This window comes from Ursus arctos, unplaced genomic scaffold (assembly GCF_023065955.2).
Source record: "Ursus arctos isolate Adak ecotype North America unplaced genomic scaffold, UrsArc2.0 scaffold_25, whole genome shotgun sequence".
NCBI lineage: Eukaryota > Metazoa > Chordata > Mammalia > Carnivora > Ursidae > Ursus > Ursus arctos.
In genome coordinates, this window is record NW_026622930.1 from 27,386,692 (window position 1) to 27,399,231 (window position 12,540).

The 12,540-nt window shown below is 36.0% G+C and overlaps 1 protein-coding gene across 49 annotated transcripts in view; it reads left to right on the top strand.

Annotated features, from left to right (window-relative positions):
- The window catches only part of NUMB (NUMB endocytic adaptor protein), a 185,505-nt gene that overhangs the window by 9,259 nt on the left and 163,706 nt on the right, over positions 1–12,540 (top strand). For 2 of the 49 annotated variants that reach the window (XM_057318368.1, XM_057318364.1), the window contains exon 2: positions 5,510–5,704. The exons of the other annotated variants lie outside the window; for them this stretch is intronic. The gene's annotated coding sequence lies outside the window, so the exon portion shown is untranslated. The remainder of the gene's footprint in view (positions 1–5,509; positions 5,705–12,540) is intronic. 49 annotated transcript variants of the gene reach the window in all.

Below are 12,540 nucleotides of genomic sequence, written 5' to 3' on the forward strand. Positions count from 1 at the left end.
TTAATATTTGTAGAACTTTTAGAATAGTGACTGCCAGGGAGTAAGCCCTGGTTACTTACTGACTGGATTGTTAAATAGAGGAAAAAGACCGGGTTTAAAAAAAAATTTTTTTTTAATTTTTAATTTTTTTTTTTTTTTAATGCTGTGGTTCTCAAACTTTAGCTTGCACCAGAATCACCTGGAGGGCTTGGTAAAATACAAACTGCTGGCCCCCTCCAGAGTTTCTAATTCAGTAAGTTTGGGCTTGATCCTGAGAATTTGCATTAATCTCAGGTGATGCTTATGTTGGTCAGAGGATCACACTTTAAAAACCACTTGCTTCAATGAAAACAGTAATAATGTAGCAATCTTAAAATATTTGTCTACCCTGCTAGAGACAGGTAGACGCAGATTGCACAAATGATCCAAATATAAGGGATACCCTCTGTGAAGCCCGTGTTTTTCAAACTGTGGATCATGATTTATTAGTAATTTATAAAATCAATTTAGTGGGTTACCGTCAGCATTGAAAATAAAATGAAATAGAACAGAATTGCACTCGGTAAGGAAAATAATTGGGAAATTTTTCTCGTGTGTGTACTAGGTCACAATGTAAAGTATATTTCTTACAGTCAAAAGAGTTTAAAAAACTGTTTCGAGCCATCCAGTGGAGCAAAAGTAACCCTTCAGTAGGGGATTTCTAGGACCGGGTTTATTATTTATATCTTTATTTTTCTTTTTCTGGTAATTTGTCTCTGGTGGTGATACATTCTATTAAGTTTCTTCAGCTTCTGATTCGGTTTCTCTTGTGTTTGCCTTATCGCATACTGCGTTGTGCCTCTTTTTAGATATTGAGAATCTTTGGTATGAGGACTTAAGGAAATTTGAGGCAGAGAAATGAAATCGAGTGGTGTTTCTCAGATGCGGTACACGTTTGTTTCACTTGTGCCCTCTTGTTTACCCTTTCTTTTTATGCCACTGTACTTACTGTAAAGCACTGTCTGTAAAAAAACCTATGTATACATAGACATATTGGCAGTAAACAAGTAACGCTGAAATGGACTGGTTTGAGAACAGTTCATTTATAGAAAATAACCAAAAGCCAAATAAGACACATTTCAAAGGAGAAAAGCATCGTCTTTTTAAAAGAGAGTGAAAGTTATTTAAAGGTTCTCATGGCCTTACACTAATACAAAACATATAATATAAAAGCGTTTTTAAGGGAATCAGATATACTTGTGTATTTTAGATTTCTAGGTTTTTTAATAAGAGCGAAGAAAGTGATAATAATCCACAGTAAAATGCACCTGGGATAGAGGCTTAACTACAAAGTAAATAGTTTATTGAACAAGAGCTTTTGTTTTGATGTTTTTCTCCCTTGAGAATGAACTGGATGTGGCATATGTTGTAAATTTAACTTGTTTGAGGGAGTTAAATGTAATCTACGGTAGCTTTTTAAAGCGATATTAAGAATATATATGTATTTTCTGTGCTGTTCTTGGGTTGATTTTCTTCTATAAAAACCTAGATGGTTTATATTTAGACAGAGTTGAGTTACATTAGTTTTTGTGGATATAAGACCAGAGAAAGCAGTATTGGAAACAGAGATTCTTGCAGTTCTCCTTAAAATCTTTAATTCAGGGGGTTTATGTAACCCTCTCATTAATGTTTTATGAAATTGTGAAGAAACTCTTGGTGTCTTTGCATTAGGATTTAAAAAAATTTTTTATTTATTTATTGGAGGGGGAGAGAGAGAGAGAGAGAGAGAGATATGAGCAGGGGGAGAGGGAGAAGCAGACCCCCACTGAGCAGGGAGCCTGAATCAGAACTGGATCCTGGATCTGAGCCGAAGGCAGACCCTTAACCTATTGAGCCACCCAGGCGCCCCGCATTAGGATTTTTACATAATTTCTTGTCTCTCAAAAATAATTTTTCTCAGATTTTTATATTTCACTAAAAATTTTATTTTTGTTTGGAAGACTACAAAACATATAATCATTACATATTTGAATTGAAAAACATAAGCAGTCTTTTCACAGAATAAATTTACTGATTTTTGTGACAAAGGTTCCAAGGATGAAAGCTTTTTAATTCCTTGCATTGCGTTAAATGGAGTATCCCTACCACCAAAATGGTTGTTCTGTAAATCACTTGTGCAGTTGGTGGGTACATTTGTAGAGATCATTCAGTTTTTTACTAACTGATGGAGGAATGTAAAATCTTAATAATTGTGGGAAAATATGAAAGTTCATTCTTTGTAATTGTGAACATTGACTGGTTTGATTACTTGCTTTTTAATAAATGGACTTTATTCAATTGACTTATTCACCCATAATTTAATCACACTTATCTATGAATAGCTCTGCTTGCTCAACTTACTTTACAGTGAGATTTATTAATCTGTAGTTGAATAAATGGTGGTTTTTAAATCCCAAAGAAGCTGTATGTTCCTGACTGTACAATTTAGTGAGACTTAATTTCATATATCAAAGAAAATTCAAGTAAATGATTTTAAAAAATAGAAGTTCAATTAACACTAGTTAATTAAGTTTATTTTCTATTTCAGTAGCGTTTTATCCTCTTTTATAAATAGCTTCTGATCTGCTCTCTCTGCTTCTAGCCTTTATACAGTAAATCCTAATGGAAATGTTGGTGCCTGAAAATCTAGTTCTGTAAAAGTACAGAAACCTATGTTTGGTTTTCAGTTTGCTGAGGGAACGACTTTTATCAGAAAAGGTCCCTTGGTAAGTTTATCATCTTAAAAAAAAAGTTGTTTATTTAATAGGGTACTTGAAAACCAGCATTTTATTTTGGGCTTGCCAAAGCATCTATTGTGTTTGATAGATTTTGATTTCCACAGAATGGCTCTTGAATTTTCCCAATTTCTGAACTCTGATACATGTTTCCTTGATAGGGCTAAGGAGAAAGGAAACAATTGTACTCCTTAAATACTAAAAAAGAATTTTGCTATCTTATTTTTTTTATCTTGACATTAAAATAAATCCTTTTATTTGCCAAGAAAATTTGTTTCAGTAATATATCCTATTGGAAATTTCATTATTAAAGTTAGAAATACCATATAAAGCTTTAGGATGTTTGTTCAGATGTGAGACAAGGTTCTGATAAGTAGGATGTCCTTATGATACTGCTATGTATTTTTGAGAATGTAAAATACACACTCGGAAATCTCAGGGCAAAAGGAGGATTGAAACTAACGGAGAATGAGGAGAACACTGACATGTGTTTAAGGAGGAGTCTGGAGGAGCTGTAGGAAGTATGTCTAGAGTAGTGAGCCACTCTTGGCAGTTTTCCTAGAGTGACATATGTAAAGGAGGATGATCCTATTTGCAGCATTCTCCCATGGACATATTTTTTTGTTCTGTGCAGTTTCCACTGCTTGCCATAACTCTTCCTTTGTTATCTTCCACTCGGGAAAGCAGGTCAGAATGCAAGTGAATAATAGACTGAGAATTGCTAGTCCTAGAGGATGGGAGCCTGGGCAGGACCATGTGGAATTAGAAAGCTGGACACTTGTCTCTGCTTCTGCAGCTCTTGGGAATAGGTCCGTAGCACTTGTAACTAGGCCAAACCATACCACTTGTCCTTCCCAGTGGAGTCTAGGATTAAGCAGTGGGAAGAGACCCCCTGTCATCTAAATGGGTTACCAAGGAGCTGGTGTATTAATAATTAGTGTTCAGTGTCTTCCCCTTTTCTTACCACCAGATCTGTTTCTCCTCACTTGCTTGCTGATTCTTTATATTCTTCTAATCAGGTTCAAAGTCCTAAGTTCTCTGATTAGATAGCAAAATCTTAATTGTAGTAACTTATTTATATTAAGGTACATATAGTTAATTAGGAAAATGATTATCAGATTTTTTTCCCGGTTACTTAGGGAGGAAGAAAGATTGAAAGCTGTAGAACACTGCTTGGCTCCTGAATAAAGGCAAAGCCAGGGAAGCCAGTAACACAGAGAAATACAATATTAAGTTGATTTATGAAACTTAAACTTCAATCTTGAATTCTTCTTGACTGTCTTATTTTTAGTCCCATCTGTTGAATAACCTGACTCTTTCTTTTAATTCAGCTGTATTTTTTGCCTTTAAGGTCACAGGAAATTCTTAATTATTTACACCCAGATTAGCAATGTTATAACTAATCCCAAAATTCTTTTGGTTATGAAGTATAGGTATGGAACCTGTTAGGTAAATTTTTCATTAGATCTGGCTTCTATTTTTTTTTTTAAAGATTTTATTTATTTATTTGACAGAGATAGAGACAGCCAGCGAGAGAGGGAACACAAGCAGGGGGGGTGGGAGAGGAAGAAGCAGGCTCGTAGCGGAAGAGCCTGATGTGGGGCTCGATCCCATAACGCCGGGATCACGCCCTGAGCCGAAGGCAGACGCTTAACCGCTGTGCCACCCAGGCGCCCCTGGCTTCTATTCTTTTAAGCTAATATTTAAGTATTGAATATCCTTGGCATTGAATATCCTTATCAGCAATTCTCAATCTGTTACTCTTCAAACTCTTTGAATTGGGGTGGATGTTTTGTACAATTAATTCATTTGCTCATCAAATATTACCTATAGACAAAAGTAGTAAGTTCTAAAATTTATACTTAAAACATATATATACTTACAACTTACTACTTTCATACATATACATACGTATATATTACATATACTATCTATATTATATAAATGTTGAGATGAATTAAATTTTTATTTTGAAGACTAGACCGAATTCATAGTAGCTTTGGTTGTTTTGACTATTTGCTCTGTCAGTGAATGTTGAATATTCAGCTATTATCATATAAGGATTAGTTACTATTTTGACTTTTTTAGAAAATTTATTTTTTTTCCTATTTTGACTTTTAAAAAGGTTCATCCTTAAAAGCTCTCAGCGTACTTTTTCTACCTTTTCCTTACCCAAGTGTGCCATTTCAGAAACCCTGACATACTTCTGTTCCCCCCCCCACGGCAAATGCATTCTTTTTTCTCCCTCTCTCTCTCTCTCTCTCTTTTTTTGTTTTTGGACAGCTTTATTCAGGTATAATTGACATACAATGAAGTTGCAGATATTTTAAGTACACAGTTTGATGAGTTTTTACCTATTTATCCGCCACAATCAAGATAAGGAACATACTTAACCATTCTAAAAGTTTCCTTGTGCCGATTTGTAATATATCTCTCCCTTTCCACCCATAGAGGTAACCACTAATCTATCATTATAGATTATTTTGCATTTTCTGAAATTTATGTAAAGAGAATTGTAGTATGTACTTTTTCTGATAGGTCTGGCTTCTTTCACTCTATGTAATTTATTTGAAATTTATCCATGTTATTTTGTGCATCAGAAATTTATTCCTTTTTATTGCTGAGTAGTATTCCAATATATAGTTACATCACAATTTAAAAAAATCTCTTGTTGATACACAGTGGATTGTTTCCAGTTTTTGGCTATTCAAACAAAGCTGCTATGAACATTCCTATACAGGTTTTTGTATGGACATGTCTTTTTTCTTTTTTTTAAGATTTCTTTATTCATTTGAGAGAAAGCGAGCTCACACACGTGGAGGGTCAGAGGGTGAGAACCCTAAGTAGACTCCTCACTGAGTGCAGAGTCTGACCGGGCCTTCATCCCGCGACCCATGAGATCATAACCCGGTGGAAACCAAGGGTCAGTGGCCCAACCGACTAAGCCATCCAGGTGCCCCTTCATTTCTTTGGTATGTATCTAGTAGTAGTAGAATTGCTGGCTTATGTGGTAACTCAGTTTTCCAAAGCAGCTATATATACCATTTTGTATTTCCACCAGGAGTGGGAATGAGCATTCCAGTTTCTCCACATTCTCACCAACACTTGTTATTACTTTTGGTTTTTTATTATAGCTATCCTAGTAGATGTGAAGTGATAACTCCTTGTGGTATTGTTTTGAATTTCCCTGATGGCTAATGATGAAAATTTTTTCATGGGTTTATCAGCTATTTGTTTATCTTCTTTGGAGAAATGGGTTGTTTTTTTTTTTTTTTTTTTGGATCCCTTGCCCATTTTAAAAATGGGGTTATTTGTCTTTTATTATTGAGTTTGAGTTGTAAAAAATATACATTCTGGACACAAGTCCCTTATTAGATACTGGATTTGCAAATATTTTCTTTCTTCCTTCCTTTTTTCCTTTCCTACCTTCCTTTCCATCCTCTGCCTTCTTTCCTTCTTTCTTTCCTTCCTTTTCTTCCTTTCTTTCCTTCCTCTCCTTCCTTCCTTTCTTTGAAAGTTTTTTTTTTTTTTTGTAATCTCTACCCCCAACATGGGGCTGTAACTCATGACCCCAAGATCAAGAGTCACATGCTCTTCCAACTGAGCCAGCCAGGCACCTCTGTTACAAAAGTTTAATATATTCTGCTTTGTTACTAATTCTTCCAGGTAGCTGTTTGTTGGCCTTTTGGTCTAGTGTGGCAGTTGGGATCATGGTGCCAAGGGAAGCATTGCAAGAGTTGCAAGAACGGGTTATAAGTGAATCCACTGATGTAAATATATGATTGTGTAGGGGTGCCTGGGTGGCATAGCGGTTAAGCATCTGCCTTCAGCTCAGGGCGTGATCCCGGCGTTATGGGATCGAGCCCCACATCAGGCTCTTCTGCTATGAGCCTGCTTCTTCCTTTCCTACTCCCCCTGCTTGTGTTCCCTCTCTCGTTGGCTGTGTCTATCTCTGTCGAATAAATAAATAAAATCTTTAAAAAAATAAATATATGATTGTGTAATTTCATCCTTATATTATTTCATACTTGAACATTAAGTGAAGTTCAGGTGTCATTTTTCTGCTTACAGTGCAGCCTTGTGTCCGTAGTTCTACACAAGCTTCAGTGTTGGACCTTTAATGGAAATCAGGGTCAGATTTTTAAACATCATACTTAAGGGAAGAATAGTTTCTATTGTACCTCTTTTTTTTCCCCCTCTTTTTTTCTCCACTCTCTCCCAACCTCCCTCTTTATTTTTTTTTTTGTTTTTTTGTTTTTTAAGATTTATTTTATTTTTTTAAAGATTTTATTTTATTTGTGTGAGAGAGAGAGTGTGCACAAGCAGGGAGAGCTACAGGCAAAGCAGGCAGAGGGAGGAGCAGGCTCCCCGATGAGCAAGGAGACCAGTCCATGACCCCATTGATCCCGTTATGACCAGAAATGAAGGCAGAAGCTTAACCAACTGAGCCACCCAGGCATCCCAAAATTTATTTATTTTAGAGAGAGAGAGAGAGTGTGTTCACGAGCATGCACACCCACGTGAGGGGGGGAGGGGTGGAGGGAGAGAGAATCTAGCTGACTCCCTGCTGAGCAGGGATGACACACACGGGGCTTGATCCCAATACCCCGAGATCGGGACTTGAACCGAAACCAAGAGTCAGAGGCTTAACTGATTGAGCCACCCAGGTGCCCGTCCGCTCTTTAACTCACCTATCCTAATACCCTTTTATCTAAAAAAGACACTTCTTTTGAATTAAACACGTAGCCTTTTTCTGAGGGAAAATCAAATACTAAGGCCTTATTATTTAAATTGGAAGTTCAAGGAAATGTTCTATAGTGATGATTAAAAACATTATATTGGGGCGCCTGGGTGGCACAGTCGTTAAGCGTCTGCCTTTGGCTCAGGGCGTGATCCAGTGTTCTGGGATCGAGCCCCATATCAGGCTCCTCCACTGCTTCTTCCTCTCCCACTCCCCCTGCTTGTGTTCCCTCTCTCGCTGGCTGTCTCTCTCTCTGTCAAATAAATAAATAAAATCTTAAAAAAAAAAAAAACATAGAGGAAAAATTATAAGGATCTTAATTAACCTTGGTAAATTCAAAATCAAGAATTAGTATAATTAGTATTACAGTTTTCCATGTAATCCTAGTTGAAAGTGAGAAATAGCATGGTATTTTCCTTTTCATTTAAAATATAACAAAAATATAATTCTTTTACAGTTTGTGTGATTTATTTAGCATTTTGAGATAAACTGATTCTTTGTTTAAAGAACATTTAACTTGGGGATCCTGGGTGGCTCAGTTGGTTAAGTGACCAACTCTTGACTTCCACTCAGGTCCTGATCTCATGGGTTGTAAGATGCAGCCCTATGTTGGGGCTCTGAGCTTGGTGGGGAGTCTGCTGGAGATTCTCTCTTTCCCTCTGCCCCCCTCCCCCCAGTCAAATAAATGAATCTTTAAAAAAAAAAAAACCAAAACTTTTAACTCTAAATTGAGTTCCTTTTTCCTATGTTTTAATATGCATTATTTTTTTTTCTTTTTGGAGCTCTTAAGAGCAAAGGGAAAAGTGTACATCTTTTACATGCTATTTGAATTTTGTGTGTCTCATTTCTCTTTGTAGAGTTCTGCTTTTTTAGAATATGAGGACAGTACTTTGCCAAGTAAGAACTAATTTCCTGGGAAATCAGGTTGCTGGCTTGACTTCTTGCTGTGCCTTTCCCTTTTTCATTGCTTTGTAAAAGAGCTGAGCTTAGTCCTGTGGAAAATAACTAAATCACTTAATTATTTTCTCTAGTTCAAATTAAACATGATTGATATATATTTGCATTGTAGTGAATTCTGTAACTTTTTCTTATAGATTTGTTAACGTACCTTGAAGGACTTTGACTTCATTTGATAAGTTGGCTATTCATATCTGAAATAATACTAATGGTGTGTTCCTTCAATGAATGTTCTTATTTTTTTGGTCCCTTTTTCCCCCTCTAGTAGACCTAGCTAGTGTGGGGTATCACTTGTTCTTTTACAAGAAAGCCCAGACACTGAAATATAATCATAGTTTCTATGATATTGACCCTTCATTATTTTTTTTAAGATTTATTTTGAGCAAGTGTGTGTGTGCGCACGCACGCACGTGCACATGATGGGGGCACAGAGGGAGATAGAGAACCTCAGGCAGACTCCACTCTGAGGGTGCAGCACGATGAGGACTCAAGGCAGGGCTTGATCCCACCACCCAGATCATGACCAGAGCCAAAATCAAGAGCCAGGCACTCAACCAACTGAGCCACCCAGGTGCTCTGACCCTTCATTATTTTTTTAATGACATTAACATTTATCATCTATTTTTCCTCATGCAGATTTTTATTGAACACATAATTTTGGAACCTGCTTTTTTTTTTTTTTTTTTTAAGGCCCTGCACTGGGCATGTGGCCCAACGCAGGGCTTGAACCCACGACCCTGAGACCAAGACCTAAACTGAGACCAAGAGTTGGTCACTTAACTGACTGAACCACCCAGGCACCCCTGGAACCTGCTTTTTTTAACATACACTTTAATATCATTATAATTATTTGAAAACAGTTTAAAACAGCTGAGGAGTATTCCATTAAAGGATATATCATCATTTATACAACCAATTTCCATAGTTTTCACATTCAGATTATTAATTTCCAATTATTATAAACAGAACTTCATTGAATATTGCTAAACACAGATCTTTGTCCACATTTCTATATTGTTAAGATAGATTCCTATAAGTGGAATTATCAAGATGTGCATTTCTGAGGGTTCTCAAGAGAGCAAAACATTGCATAATTGCTTTCTAGAAAGGTTGTACAAATTTACGTTCCCATTAGCAGTGTATGAGCTCGAGATATATACTCTTGCCAGCAGTGTTATCATGGAAAAATATTTGCTAATTTGATAGGGAGAAAATAGTAACTGGTTTCTGAAATTTGTATTTTATCACTAGTGGAACATTTTAAATATTATCATTAACCTTTAAGTATTTCCTTTAAGTGAAGTTATGTTCCTGTTCTTTGTCCTTTTTTTTTTTTTTTTTTTTGAGTGGTGTCTAATTTTTATGTGGGATTTAGGGATGGATAATATTCAAAGGTGGACTTAATTTACATAAATGATCATGTCCCTTTCTCTTTTTACTTATTTATTTGAGAGAGGGAGAACGAGCAGTGGAGAGGGGCAGAGGAAGGGGGGGAGAGAGAGAGAGAGAAGCAGACTCCCTGCTGAATGTTAATGTCCCTTTAAATTTTGTTTTGCCCTCCCTCCCTGCAACTGCCTTCTGATTTTGTCTGTTCTTGAATTTCATATAAATGGGATATATGCTCTTTTTATCTGGCTTCTGTGCTTAACATATTTTTGAGATTCATTTTGTTTTGTATATTTATTTTTTTGTTAAGGAAATAGTTACAGTGATTATATGCCCTTTTAAATACAGTGCCATTTAAACCATTGCTAGACCACAATTTAAGTATTCAATGTACCTTAAGTCCAACTTGTATCTCCCTAAGACACTGTTTCCATTGAAGTAGCCATTTTAAGCGAGTCTTCTTTTTTGTATATACATGGAAAATTTCTGGAGGGAACACTTAGTAGGAACATGCACCAAGAATACATAAGAAAAAAATATGTATGTGCACATACTTTTAAGAGTTTTACTTAATAAAAAGTGGTATCACTTGATAAAACCCTGAGATTTATTTGCCTCCTCTTTTTTTTTTTTTTTTTAATTTTTTTATTTTTAAGCAATCTCTACCTGGTGTGGGGCTTGAACTCACAGTCCCCGAGATCAAGACTTGCATGCTATACTGACTGAGCCAGCCAGGTGTCATTTGCTACTTATGGCACCAACTAAAAAATTCCTCAAAAGTTTATCTTGTGGCAAAAAAACTCAAGTGAGTTACTAAACGAAAAATAAGTTTATTTTCAGAATAAAAATTAGCTTCAACTAGGGATTAAATAAAATGAGAATTTGAAGAAAATAAAAAGACATAACTTCCTAGGTCGCACAGTATTCCATTTTTTGAATACCACACTTTGTTTTCTGTTCTCCTGTTGGTAGACATTTGTGTTATTTCCAGTTTTTGCCTGTTATGAATAAGGCTGCTATTAACAGTCTTGTACAAGTCTTTTTGTGAACATGTTTCATTTCTTTTGGTTGACTACCTAAGAGTGGAATTGTTGCATCACAGGGTAGATGTATGTTTAGCTTTATAAGAAATTGCCAAATGGTTATCCACTAGCAGTGTGTGAGATCCAGTTCCTGCCTATCGTTGCCACCACCTGGGTTGTTAATTTCTTTGATTTTTTTTTTTTTTTTTTAGCCAGTCTAGTGGGTATAAAATGATGTCTTAGAATGGTTTTTATTTGCATTTTCAGATGAATAAAGATGTTGAGCATTCTCTCTCTCTTTTTTTTTTTTTGGTTAAATCTTTATAAGGGCAAATTTCCAGATTAATAGTAAATATGTTAGTAAAAGGTTCAGTATATTTTATTACTATATGTGGATCTAGATTTATTAATCTGATTTGTAAGATCAGAGCTCAATTTGTAATTAAAATGAAAAAGATTTATTTCAAGCATAAGATTTTTCAGAAGTTCCATATCATAGTGATAATTCATAGATTTCTTGGAGATAAGTAAACTTATGCTGTTCATTAATATTTGTGAGAATTTTGTTTGGTAAGTAAATGATTTAAAAGGAAGATTTGAGGCTATGTTTTGTAGAGCTGTTTTTTGAATTTGGTATATTGAATCATTGATTCAGGAACATTAAAATTGCATGATCTGGCTGGGAAACTAGCCCGTATTTGAGCCACGTGTGAGAACTGATAGTCTAGTAGTGGGATTGGGTGGTAGTAGTAATACTAGCAGCAGCTGATGCTGTATTCCAGGCATTGTTCTAAGTGCTTTACACGCACTAATTTAATTCTCGCAATAACTCCTGTGAGGGTAGGTATTATTATTATTGTTGTTGTTGAAGATTTGATTTATTGAGAGAGTGAACTCAAGTTGTGGGAGCAGGGGGAGAGGGAGAAGCAGGTATAACACCCCAGGACCTCAGGATCATGACCTGAGCCCAAGGCAGACACTTAACCGACTGAGCCGCCTAGGTGTCCCTGTCTTTATTATCCTTATTTTCCTGTTGAGAAATTTGAGGCAAAGAGGTTAAGCATTTGCCCAAATCATAGGACTCAAACATAGGCAGTCTGGCTCCAGAGGTCATATTCTTACCCTTCAGTGCTCAAGTGGTTAAATACAGTCAATTTTATGTTCTTTATAGAGCATATCCTTCTGTGGTAGTGGTGGTCATAGTTTAAATTGGGATTTTAATTTTAAATAGGTTCTCTACAAGGTTCCCTCACTTCACTATCAGTACTCCTGTCATGTATCCCAGGGGGGTGATTTATGGAAGGAAAGTTTTATCTGAATTAACAGATGAACAACCCTAGTAACTTGAGATTGAGTGCTCTCCTAGAGATGTCATTTCTGTCTATACCTTAATTGAGCCTTGGAATTGGAACAACTACTTTCAGACAGTCTTCGGCCGTGTTTGTTTAACTGGTCTTTGTGAAAATCTCTAAATGTAAATGTTTAACATCCTCTGGAAACAAACTGAGTGAGATATGAGGTTGATGGAGCTTGTGCCTGAAAAATGTTGGGCCTAATAACAGCACTCCTTAAATATATGATATTCATAGATACTTTTGAAGCGCTGACACAAGAATCACAGTCTTAAAATTCTTTTCTTCCTGAATCTCCTGCATACTGAAACTCTTTGTCTTTAGTTTGGATTTAGGTAAGATTGATCTTT